The 11943-nt window shown below is 37.2% G+C and overlaps 1 long non-coding RNA gene across 1 annotated transcript; it reads left to right on the top strand.

Annotated features, from left to right (window-relative positions):
- The first annotated feature begins 5543 nt into the window (after positions 1 to 5543).
- On the top strand, positions 5544 to 9851 carry LOC147842120 (uncharacterized). The gene is made up of 2 exons (XR_015501300.1): positions 5544 to 8526; positions 8672 to 9851. It is a non-coding gene; the product is annotated as an uncharacterized LOC147842120 (long non-coding RNA).
- The last annotated feature ends 2092 nt before the right edge of the window (positions 9852 to 11943 follow it).

Below are 11943 nucleotides of genomic sequence, written 5' to 3'. Positions count from 1 at the left end.
AGACTATCGAAAAAAAATAGCTCAAATTATTAATTATTAAAGCTATTAATTTTGACCTTAAAATGTTTTTTTTTTTCTTTTTACCTAAAACTGCACTTATTCTAGCCGTAAAAATGTCCTATGGTGTGACAGCAAAAAAGAAGAAAAACAACTCTTAACTCTTAACATGAGAGCAGTTTATTTTCATTGTTTCACACTTATCTTAAAAGTAAATGTACATATGAAAATGATGAAATATACACTACTAGTGAAAAGTTTGGGGTCAGTTTTTTTTTCTTTTTTTTTTTAAAGAAGATTATTCTGTCCATCAAGGCGGCATTTAAAAAAAAAGTTAAATTGTTATTTATATAAATTTTAAATAACTGCTTTCTTGATGTATGTAGTATTAAATGAATATATTACTCCTGTCATTGATTTTAATACTAATAATAATAATAATAATAGTAAAAAATAATAATATTAATAGAGTGAATTCTGAAGTATCGAGTGACTCTGAAGACTGGAGTAATGAAGCTGAAAAATCCTGTTTAAATAACAAACTCCTTTTGAAAAGTTCTTTTATAGTGCAATAACGTTCCACAATATTTCTGATTAAATAAATGCAGCCTTGGTGAGCAGGAGAAGCTCATTTTAAAACATTTAAAAATCCTACTGACCCCAAACTTTTGACTGGTAGTGTATATATATTTCTCTCCAGGATATTTTTTTATACTCTCCACAAATTTTAAGGCTTCTTGGACACCAAAACTTAATAGTTTTATAGTGGTTCTTAAACATGTAAAACATTCGGAGACAAAACATGATCTTGAATGGGGTCCTTCAACTAATTAACATTTTGTAATGTTTTAAATGAAAGAATTGCTGATTTAGCGTACAATAGTGTCACACCAGAGGATACGGCTTTCAGTGACAAAATGCATCAAGTTCCTATGTTTTGGATAAAATACAACATGTCATTTACTAAAATAGGCACTTGTAAAATTAGGCCTGCGGTATTATTAATAAATGTAATTGTATGGTTTTCTTTTTAAATTTATGCTTGAGACAGTCACACCATAGGACAGTTATAAGATGTAATAACACAACTGTATTTTTTTTTTTAAAGAGATCCATGGTAGACAAATAAATGTTTAACCATTGACTGCATTTTAAATTATGATAATACTAATTATATTGTCATTAAATATTTATTATGTGTGACTGTGAAAATGGACCGTCATGCAAAACAAAGCCAACTGTTGCTTCACATGCCAGTCAGAATGCATCCGGGCAGTCAATGACAAAAGCAAAGGTGTTAATGATGAGTCATTTTGTGCAAACTCTGTTGTGCCAAATTCAAATATTTTGGGAGCATCAATAACAAATAAATTCCTGCAATCGACCCAGAGCTGAAGAACAGTTTTCGGTTTTGATAGCACCTACTGCCTGTTTCACTCAATAGACCCTTGAGGAACTAGCAAAGCTTCCACCTTCTGGAAAGGTGAAGCAAATTACTCAGCCAGAGGCCCGTTTTATTGCCTTCACTCCGTCATGGATAACTCAGAGTTTCACGCAATTATACAGGTGCTTGAGGAAAAGTACAGCAGGGCCTTGCGGCATTGTTTCAGTGATACAGCGATACCCACTCTCTGTTCCTGCAAAAACCAACAACCCTAAACTTGATTTACAGTATGTAATAACGGACAATGGCACATCAGAATTGGTAATGCATTAGAGTACATTTTTCGCTGTGCATTATATCCTAATAATTCCATGGACAGCAGTCACATATACAGACATTGTTTAGATGTTGTATTTCAAAGTATTTGTCAGGTTTTGTCACAGCTCCCATGTGTGGGACTTTTTTTAAATCTCATTTGCAAGCCTTTTGTCTTGTTTTTTGACTGCAGGCTGTCTAAATCGTTTGCATATTCATAAGGCATGTAATGGGTTAGACCTGATTGGAACTACTGTAACTGTGCATTTATCTGAAAATAAACGCACGCCTTACAATGTTTATTGTTGGACTATTTCTCACTTGCCTTAGTCCACCCCAATTCAATAATCGGTCAGGAGTCAATTAATCAAAATCAATGAATTTATTTATCGAGCATAAGTGAATAAAGCGAAGGTCAGGATCCTGGGCTTTTGAAGAACCGTCAGCCAAGCAGTCTGGATGTCCAAAAAGCTCTCGAACTCTCTCGACTCCCTCCTTTTATCCATCAGCAGCGTTCAATCTTTTTGGCCACTCCTCTGATCAGTTACCCCCAATCTCTATTGTTGCCATCAGCTGTTTTCAGGCAGAATCATCTCTCAAAAGTCTGTGGTCTGCACACAGAGATACCTCTGCACACAGAAACAAAAGGGCAGGTGAAAGTATCCCTTCTCCTTGACATACTTGACACTACTGACATCTGGGGTGCAGCAAGCAACTGTAGCAAAAAATCATCAAAGCACAGCTGAGCATCATAAATTCCTAATAGAATTATCAGGATAATATCAATTTTATTAAAGCATCATACATCACGCATACACAGAAAGCAGTATAAAAATGCTGCATCTACCACATCTGCTTTTCCTTCTAGTCCTGTCTATGAACTCTTGACCTGTGTATGCACCCATCTAGGGGAAGCACTTTTGCAGATCTGTCTCCAGCCAGCACCCACACACAGCTCTTGTGGTTTTAGCAGTTAGTTAGAAACACATTATAACAGGGGTTAAGTAGAAGTACGCTATATCAGGAGACATCATCATATCTGACAAAAACACATATTGTAAATTATGAATAGTGAGGCAAATGGGAGTATATTCCTCCAATAGCAAAAATATATATCAAAAGAAAAGAGTGATTAGTAAGACAATAAAGCAATATTTTCCTCATCTGCTCCAGTTCTCCTTTCTGTATAGAAAAGTCACACGTCACAGCTGCAACCCAGACAGGGACTTTCTGCAAGACTTGTTTGTTACAGATTTAGTTATTTGACATTATAGGTGTGGAAAGTTCCTGTCTCATTTTAAGGTCAAACAGAATGTCTCATCATATCATTGTGTGGGCTCAATAGATTATCATGGTTCAAGCAAACACATATGCATTATAAGCATGAGCACATATATGTAATTCAAAAGAAGCATTAGACTGTAATTTTATTCCTTCAATTCCCCCTCTTGATCTCTTTAGAGATCACACTTCTGCTTCTTCTTCCTTAGAGTCAACATCTCTTATTCCCAGCAGTGGCATACTGTAAGGAGGCGGAGCCTCTTTCTTCTTAATTGCTGCAACAATCATTCTGTTACACAATGACCTAAAACATGGTATGCAACAACTACCAAAAGTAACCAACATCCTCAAAAATATCTCCAGAGGATGCATAATCAATATTATTACCCCCTTTTAATTCCCAAACATATCAGTAAACAACTTATCAATGGGGTTATTAATACCTCAGTGTTCCTGCATCTCATTAGACAAAGCCCTCAGTCCTTCCAGGGCCCTAGTCACCGATTCGTCCAGGGCCATGTTATATAAGAAGAACGTCTTTTTTTTTTTTTTTTTTCACATATTAAAATTGAAACAGTTGTATGCTCCCTCTCTAGGGGTAAACGAACCAGTTTTAGGTGATGCTAAAGTAATAACAATGCTAAAGTAGTATGATTAGTATCTTGTTTTTTTTATTTTTAATGTAATTGACTGCTATAAAGGTGTCAGAACGTTTAACCTGGTGCTATAAAATCAATATGCTGCAGCTGACGTTATTTCAGTGTTAATCTAATGTAAACACACCAACCCTATGAAAAAATGATGATAATAATTGAAAGGCTGATGACTTTTCATTTGCATGTTGTTGTTTTTTATTTTTATCTTCAGCGGGTTATGGTTAAAATAACCCGCTGAATAATTCTGATATTTTAATAAAATTAATTTGATTTTGGAAAGAACTCCTGTCAATGTCCCATGGACCCCACTTTGGGAACCACTGAGCTACACAACAACTCAAATGTTGTTCTCTGACTGTGACAATTCTTACCAATTCAAGGGCCACTCCTAAGGGTGAATCAGATGAGATGCAGTAACACTTTCAATTCTGCAACTATTTAAAGCAAGAACTATCACATGTCATATAATATTTAAAAAAATAATAATAATAATATTTAAATATAAAAATAATATTTAAAAAATTTCAAACCCTTAAAGGATATAGGGGTTAATTTATAAACTGTAGATTGTGATCAGCATATTAACATCAGAAAACACTTCATTGATTATTTGCAAAACTGTGGTGAAGTCCGGTTTGTCCAGGCAACACCCAAGCCGGGGTACAGACACACTGCTCACTCTGAATAACAGACACTAATATTTAATCTAAATCAGACTGGCTTTAAAGTCTTCATATGTTAATTTGTTAGTAGTCAATTTTTTGTCACCAGATGAAAGATAATCCTGTCTTGGTTGTTTAAATTTAATTTCAATCTTTTTACACTGTATCTTTCTCTGAATTGATTTGCTATATCAGCCCCAAAAGCACAATCAGCACTTACACAGTGAGCTAATGGTTCATTGTCCAGTGTTTGAAATAGGTGTTCAATTTTGTTCAATTTTTAATTTTCTATTTGTCAGAGTGGCAGCGAGTAATTGGTTGTGTGTGTTGCAAGTCTGTTAGTGTCAGTGTCTCGTATAATTTGAGTCTCCCTCTCTTGGACCTGAGAAGTCAGGTCCACTCTAATTTCTGCAAGAGAATGGTTAGGTTTATTACATGCAACACAGGATTAGAGGTGGTACCAGGTATCACCCAGCAACCTTAACACAATGGGACAATCTGGCAATGACTTTGTATGGTTCAGACCATGTGGGCTCCCTCCACTTCCTCTTAAACAGGCAAAGGTCTACCCAATCAGCAGCATTGGCCACTGGTTCCTTAGATTGTTTGTCAGGAGTAACCTAAAAAGACAAAAGCTGCAATCAAAGAAGTTAGTTTGTCATGATAACATCTTGGTGACAATGGTGGAAATGCTTTCCAGGGACAGCGCAGAACTCTGGCCAGGATACTGTCGACCTGTCAAAAGCTCAAAAGGTGTGAAGTCGGGTCCTGTTGCAGAAGAATGTATAGACATTAATGCAATAGGCAAAACATTCAGTCAGTTCATTTTAGTGTGTACACAGATTTTAGCCAATTTTCTGTCATATCTATAATTATATTTAATGCCGGCAGTACCATGAAAATGAGCCAGACTAAAAGAATGCTCAACAGTTTTCTGTTCCTGAGATAGGTCGACCCAAGGAGGTAAAGAAACCAGACCTCCGCCACTGTGGCAATTTGACATGTACAGCTGTACCCACATATGCGCATTCAAGTTAGATGTTAACCCTTAAATCTTTTGCTAACTTAAGTGATTCAACCATAGGTATCTAAAGACTTTTCCAATTTATATGCCCTAACCTGTCCTCAGACTTCCATCATCTGCTCTAAAACAACAGCCATCAGCAAACTCAGAACTCTAGGAGGAGATGTCAATTACAGTCCAGTCAAGACAGACCTTAATTATTATTTATTTATTTATTTTTTTTTAAACCCAATTCAGTGATAGGTGCACAATCACAGAAAAGTCGATTATTTATGTATGGCATTCATAATTGAAACTATTCTATATTGTTTTTGAAATGTCAGAAAGTAAATTAGGTTTAATTCTTAACTGATATGACTAAGTGTGTTATTATAGGCTTTTTTATGGTTAATATAAGGCTTACGTAACATTAGATTTTTTTTTTTTTTCCAATTTGCGACTTTCAGTTTTGTCATTGTTCCCAACTCCTCGGCTTCATGCACTGGATTTATGACAACTGAAACATGTGGTAAAGCTGTGTCAGCCATCTCATACCTTTTTTATTGTTCATCGGTTAATTTGGGTGACCACCCCCTCTTTGCCAATTAGTAGACCCTTTCCCTGTAACACCCATTTTATGCCCACTAGTGACAAGCATTCATCTTCATAGTATAATTTATCGTTTCTGTCATAGAACAGTGTGCAGTGTAGGGGGTCAGATAGTGGTAAGTGAATACCTAATTGGTTAATCCTGGGTTTCCAAAGGTTGTATAGGGAGAACAAACTGTCAGGGCTTCAACCTGTGTTGTCCAGCTCCACCTAGTAGATATCAGCACCCTCCCACTACTTGCATGTGGACAGTAACCACTGTCCATCTCATTAGGGAAGGTGATGATAACCCCATCAGGTGAACCCAATATGCTGGCTCCCAGTTTAACTAATAAATCTTTCCCCAGAAGGGCCACAGGCACAGTTGTTGAGTAGAGAAAACTGTGGCTTAGTTGCTGGTTAGCCACGGTGACGGGTATTGGTTTTTGTAGCTGGCCATCTTTCTGCTTCCCCAGAGAACCTATTACTTCAATTGTCTTGCTTGACAACATATCATCAGTCACTGACCCCTTCGTGACTGTAGAAAGTGTGGCCTCAGTATCCACCAAGGCTGTTAATGGCCTAGCGTTGACCATTATCTACAGTAGGGGTTCGGCCTGTCCCCCCCTGCTGGTTCTCTGTGGGTCCCGTCAATAAGTCTCCGCCTCATCCCCCAGGTCCCACATTATCTATCAATGAGAATAAAGCATTTAATATAATACATAAACTACAGATGCTGGATTTTTCCTTTTTGCATTTTAATTTATTGTAGCTCCGAACTAAAGATAACGCTAAGGCTTTAAAGGTGAAATCGGATTAAATTTTCTCTTTGTCGATTTTTTTGTGTGTGTGTATTTAGTGTTGTATCTGCCAGCTCTAAAAAGTTGGAAACAAATGCAGCCAGTTTGTTAGAAACAGTCTGAGTTTTAAATATGCCATCATTTGATCTGATCTGTTGGTTTTGACAAAACAAGGTAGTTTTTTAATGTGCCAAACTCAAAGCAAAATATGGATTCTGCCCAACTTCAATCACTTTTTGTAAACAGATAGCAAAGCAGCTTATGAAGGTGCCTTTAGTTTTTGCGTTTGTACAATGCAGCAATCCTGGCATGCATCCTGCGCTATATATGGATGTACAGGATCACAGGCATCCTTACACACAATCCTAGCTTCAGAAGTGGCAACAGTGAAACAGCTTTAATTTTAAATTCATTCATTCATTTTCCTTCAGCTTAGTCCCTTATTATCAGGTGTTGCCATTGCAGATTGAATCGCCTTTAATTTTATTTATGAAGGAATTTCCCAGAAAGAGAAGGCAAAAGCTTACTTGTGTGTGCGCAAACTTTTTTGATGGACTACTTTTCAAACCTTGGCCAATACGAAGCTGGACTATCTAGCTACCTTCAGTTCACCCGTGTTCACAATATCAGATCATCATCCTTCAGGTGCAGAGGTATGTTTGTCTGTGGTGTTGTATTTTTAATATTGACCATATTAACAAAATAAACAAATTCTAACAGAAAAATCTAATCCAGCAGTGTCAGTTTTTCCATGTTCATAAGCATGTTTGACTGCATTCTACAATGATAATGGAGGGCTGCGATATCAAACAAGGATAAATGATTAAAAGTGCATGAGATGATGTGTCGTAATATCGGATTTTGTCATTATAATGTGCAATCAGCTTCAAATACTCCATGTCAGTGATTCAGACAGGAGGAAGTGGTAGTTCGAGGATCAGCAAAGTGCTGTTTGAGTTGGTGCTTGTTTTGGTACCTTAAGACTAGATTAGAGAGGACCAAGGTAAACCAGAGCCCATTTTCATTTAAAGAGACTGAGGTGTTTTTGACACGGTTAAAAATTTTATTTATTTACACCACAATTGAAAAATCGAACCACTGTAAATTGAAAGCTTTTCATTATCGATGTGTTTACACTGAAAGCGGAGAGAGCGTCAAAGTAGCCAGAACTTAATTCACTCATATTCAATGGGAGCCAGCAGTAAGGGGTGAGGAGCGTCATGGTGCATCTTCGCCGGTTTGAGAGTTGAGGAGAGTTGGAATCAAGTCAACTTTACGGTAATGAGCTTGAGAGAATTCCAGAGAACACAGTCCTGTGAACTGACCACAGTTGTTCCCAAGAGTTCGAATATTGAGGTCGCTAGATTTTCAATTATTTACAATGTTTTCTTACAGGGACATAGATTTAAAAAGTTAGTTACTGATGTGCATTTATGTTATATATATTTTTTGTGGTAACACTTTACAATAAGGTTCATTAGTTAATGCATTTACTAATATAAAAATAATCATGAACAACACATAAATAGCATTTATTAATCATTATTGAACATTTACTAATGCATTATTAACATCCAAGTCCATGCTTGTTAACATTAGTTAATGCACCATGAGTTAACATGAACTAACAATGAACAACTGTACTAACATTAACTAACATGAACAAATACAGTAGTAGATGTATTGTTAATTGTTTGTTCATGTTAGTAAATGCATTAATTAACATTAACTAATGAACCTTATTGTAAAGTGTGACCCTTTTTGTCTTTAAAAACAGCGTGAATCTTATGCTACCTATAACAACTTCAGAATATTTTAGACATGTGGACACATATTGTAAGTATTTTCCATAGTTTGTATCCCCAATATAAATGCTATGATAAAGAAATTCTCATTTTAAAGATGGAAATACTTTCATAAAGACATACTAACTAAAATCAAAAAGCATAAAGACCAAACTTTATTTTAACATAGAAAAATATCAGGCTTTGGAATCAGATTGTGACTCCCATAATTGGAATCAGATCATGAAGTGCCTGAAAATTCCCATCTCACTATGGCATAATAACCAATTAAGGATAGTTTTACAGAAAATCATATTTAGAATGGACTGATCCTTAAGATCGACAGCTTCTGCATTTACTGATCACAAAATTTTGTTACATTTGATTTCTTGATTATCTGAGTAGGCCTGTAGCCTCACCATTGGTCTACAAACAAACTCTCAGATTGCATAACTGCAGCCTAGACTGCAGCTCCACACAGGAGGTTTGACCAGAAGAGAAATGGTCATGATCAACTGAACCTGGTCTCTCCCAAGGTTTTTTTTTCCCTTCACTTTTGTCAACTGGTGAAGTTTGTTCCTCGCCAGCGTCGCCACTGGCTTGTTTGGTTGGGACTTGTGTTTGGACTTTCAGCAGTGAAAATGAAACCACACTGAGCTGAACTAAACTGAACTTCAACTCTGAAACCTGTTTCGATTTACTAGAACTTCTACGCTAAGCTGCTTTGACACAATCTACATTGTGAAAGCGCTACTGAAGCATGAATTGAATTGAATAACGAGACCAAAGCAGCGTTTGAAAGACAGCTGTCAATCAACCACTTGATAGAGTGAAGTATCTTCACATTTACCTAAAACAATGTCTTTATTAGGATTCCTCAAAGCAACCAGGAATACAAACTGTAACAAGATGCAAACGACAGGTTCCTTTCTTTGTATATCCTTCGGAAAAGCCAACAGACGAAGAGTGAAACGAAAATTACTTTCCTCTTTACAGACAAGTGAGGTTACCTTTACAGTCTCACCTTACCCAAGTGTGCTTAAATCGGTAAACCCATGGAATGCTGGGAAATGATACCTACAAACAGAAGGGGATGTAAGTGTTTAATAATTTAACTTTAATCTCCTGTGATATAAATAGAAAAAAAACAAAAAAACAGAGAGTTTTGGGGACAGTGTTAATTAAAGATCTCCTATACAACTACAATAAGTGCAAACAGATACTTATATACACAATTGCACATGATTTGGGATTTAGAAAACCAAATACATAAATAAATAAACAAACAAACAGTGCATTGAAAATAGTTTGCATCACCCATTTGGGGACAAATAAATCACAGAAGGAACTCTCAGGACAGAACAGAAGACCGAATGCAAACGCAGGTATCAGGAGGAAAACATTGGAGATTTGTGTGATAAACCGATGCACTCAGATCCGAAGGTTTAATATCAGTGATTAAGCCCTATCTGGCAACCCTGAGACAAAAACAACTCCATTGCAGCACGTTCGACTAAGCTGAACATTCAATTGGAATTAATGGACCAAATCAGACGATGAGCACCGTGAGGCTTCAGAAAGCCTCGTTGGAGTGCGTACAATCTGCAGGGTTTTGATTCTCAATGAAGCTACTTAACCGAGATGCACTTTCTGTTACCAAATAAATGCAAATCTAGGGTATTCAAAATCTATGCCTTATTGTGTGCATTATAAAATAAATAAATGATATGCTACAGATGATAGAACAGCCGAAAGTACAAGGAGAAAAGCAAATCTACACGTGTCGAAGAGAAACAAGAATTTCACAGCATTTTAATTGTTCAATTTATATTCTGATAGTCAGATGCCATCCATGGTTTACATCGTCATAATAACATACACATTATCGATTGTTATTCCAAAAAAAAAATTCATATTACACCATGAAGAGCTTCACTGTGATAGTCAGTCTCTCTCTCTTCTGAAAATCCCCCTCTGTGTCCACCATCTGGTTGAACACAATCTGTGAATAATTTCTCAAATATACAAAAGTGCTCAGTCTTCAAGAAAGCGTAAAAAATGTCTATCTGGCCCGAAAAGCCTCATCTCCCCCGCCCTCCCCTATTATTTTTTAAGGCAAGTGGTGACCAGTAGGTCAAAAGACTCTTGCCACAGAACCGTGCTGTAACATCTCCCAATAAATATTGCAACAAATAAATCCCTCCCCCCATCCCGCATTTGAAACGAGTGAGCAGAGTTAATGGCTTTTGGCATTTGTAGTTTCCATGAATGGCGAGAGCTTCGCTATTAATGTAGAAGGACGGGGATCTTCTCTCAACTATACATGGAAAGGGCACGAATGACAGAAGTATGCACTCAGAATATGTGGACGAGAAGTCATGAACACGAGTGTAAAGCATGCCTTAACATAAACAAGCGTCAATAAAAATAAATTAAATTCAGAGATCTTTATACTACGTTTACGCAAATGCTTTTAAGACAGGACCACTTGCCGACATCGTCCCTCATTTCTCTCTGAACTGTAGTGGAGGTATACTGTAAACACTTAAGAGCAGTGGTCCCCAACCCCCTGGGCCGTGAACCGGTACCAGTTTGTGAATAAATTAGTACTGGGTCGCACAAGAAATCATTAATTATTTCCATTTTATCTAAATCTGAACAATCTTTTTTTCTTTTTTTTGGTAAAAATCTTTTTTTTGAAACATTACCGCAATCTCTCGATCACCTGAGCGCCAAGATGTAATCCACAAGTAGTGATGAGAAGTTCGAACCTTTGAGTCTCGTTTAGTGAGATGAATGAATCTTTTTTTCGAATCATTTGGTTCAATTTGCGAAAATATTAGTAAAATCAGCCGACAGCTAGCTCATTGCAATTCTCATGTGGTCGCCCACTGAAGCTAAGCAGGGCTGCGCCCAGTCGGTACCTGGATGGGAGACCACTTGGGAAAGCTAGGTTGCTGCCGGAAGTGGTCTTAGTGAGGCCAGCAGGGGGTGCTCAACCTGTGGTCTGTGTGGGTCCTAATGCCCCAGTTTAGTTACGGGGACTCTATACTGCTCATTGAGCATCGTCTTTCGGATGAGATGTTTAACTGAGGTCCTTACTCTCTGTGTTCATTAAAAATCTCAGGATGTCCTTCAAAAAAAGTAGGGGTTTAACCCCGGCATCCTGGCCAAAATTTGCCCACTGGACTCTGACCATCATGGCCTCCTAACCATCCCCATAACATAAGTGGCTTCATCACTCTGTCTCCTCTCCACTAATAAGCTGGTATGCGGTCAGGTGCAATATAGCTGCCGTCACACCATCCAGGTGGATGCTGCACACTAGTGGTGGATAAGAAGATTTCCCCAATATGTAAAGCTCTTTGAGTGTCCAGAAAAGCACGAATCATTTATAGTTTACCTGGTCTTTTGTCTATGATTATGTCAGCACACCTCTTCTGACAGGTCTTCAAATTTCAGTGGTTCGATCA

Source organism: Danio rerio, chromosome 10, assembly GCF_052040795.2.
Source record: "Danio rerio strain M-AB ecotype USA chromosome 10, GRCz13ab, whole genome shotgun sequence".
Lineage (NCBI taxonomy): Eukaryota > Metazoa > Chordata > Actinopteri > Cypriniformes > Danionidae > Danio > Danio rerio.
The sequence above is the reverse complement of the archived record's forward strand: the minus strand, read 5'-3'. Positions and strand labels throughout refer to the sequence as shown.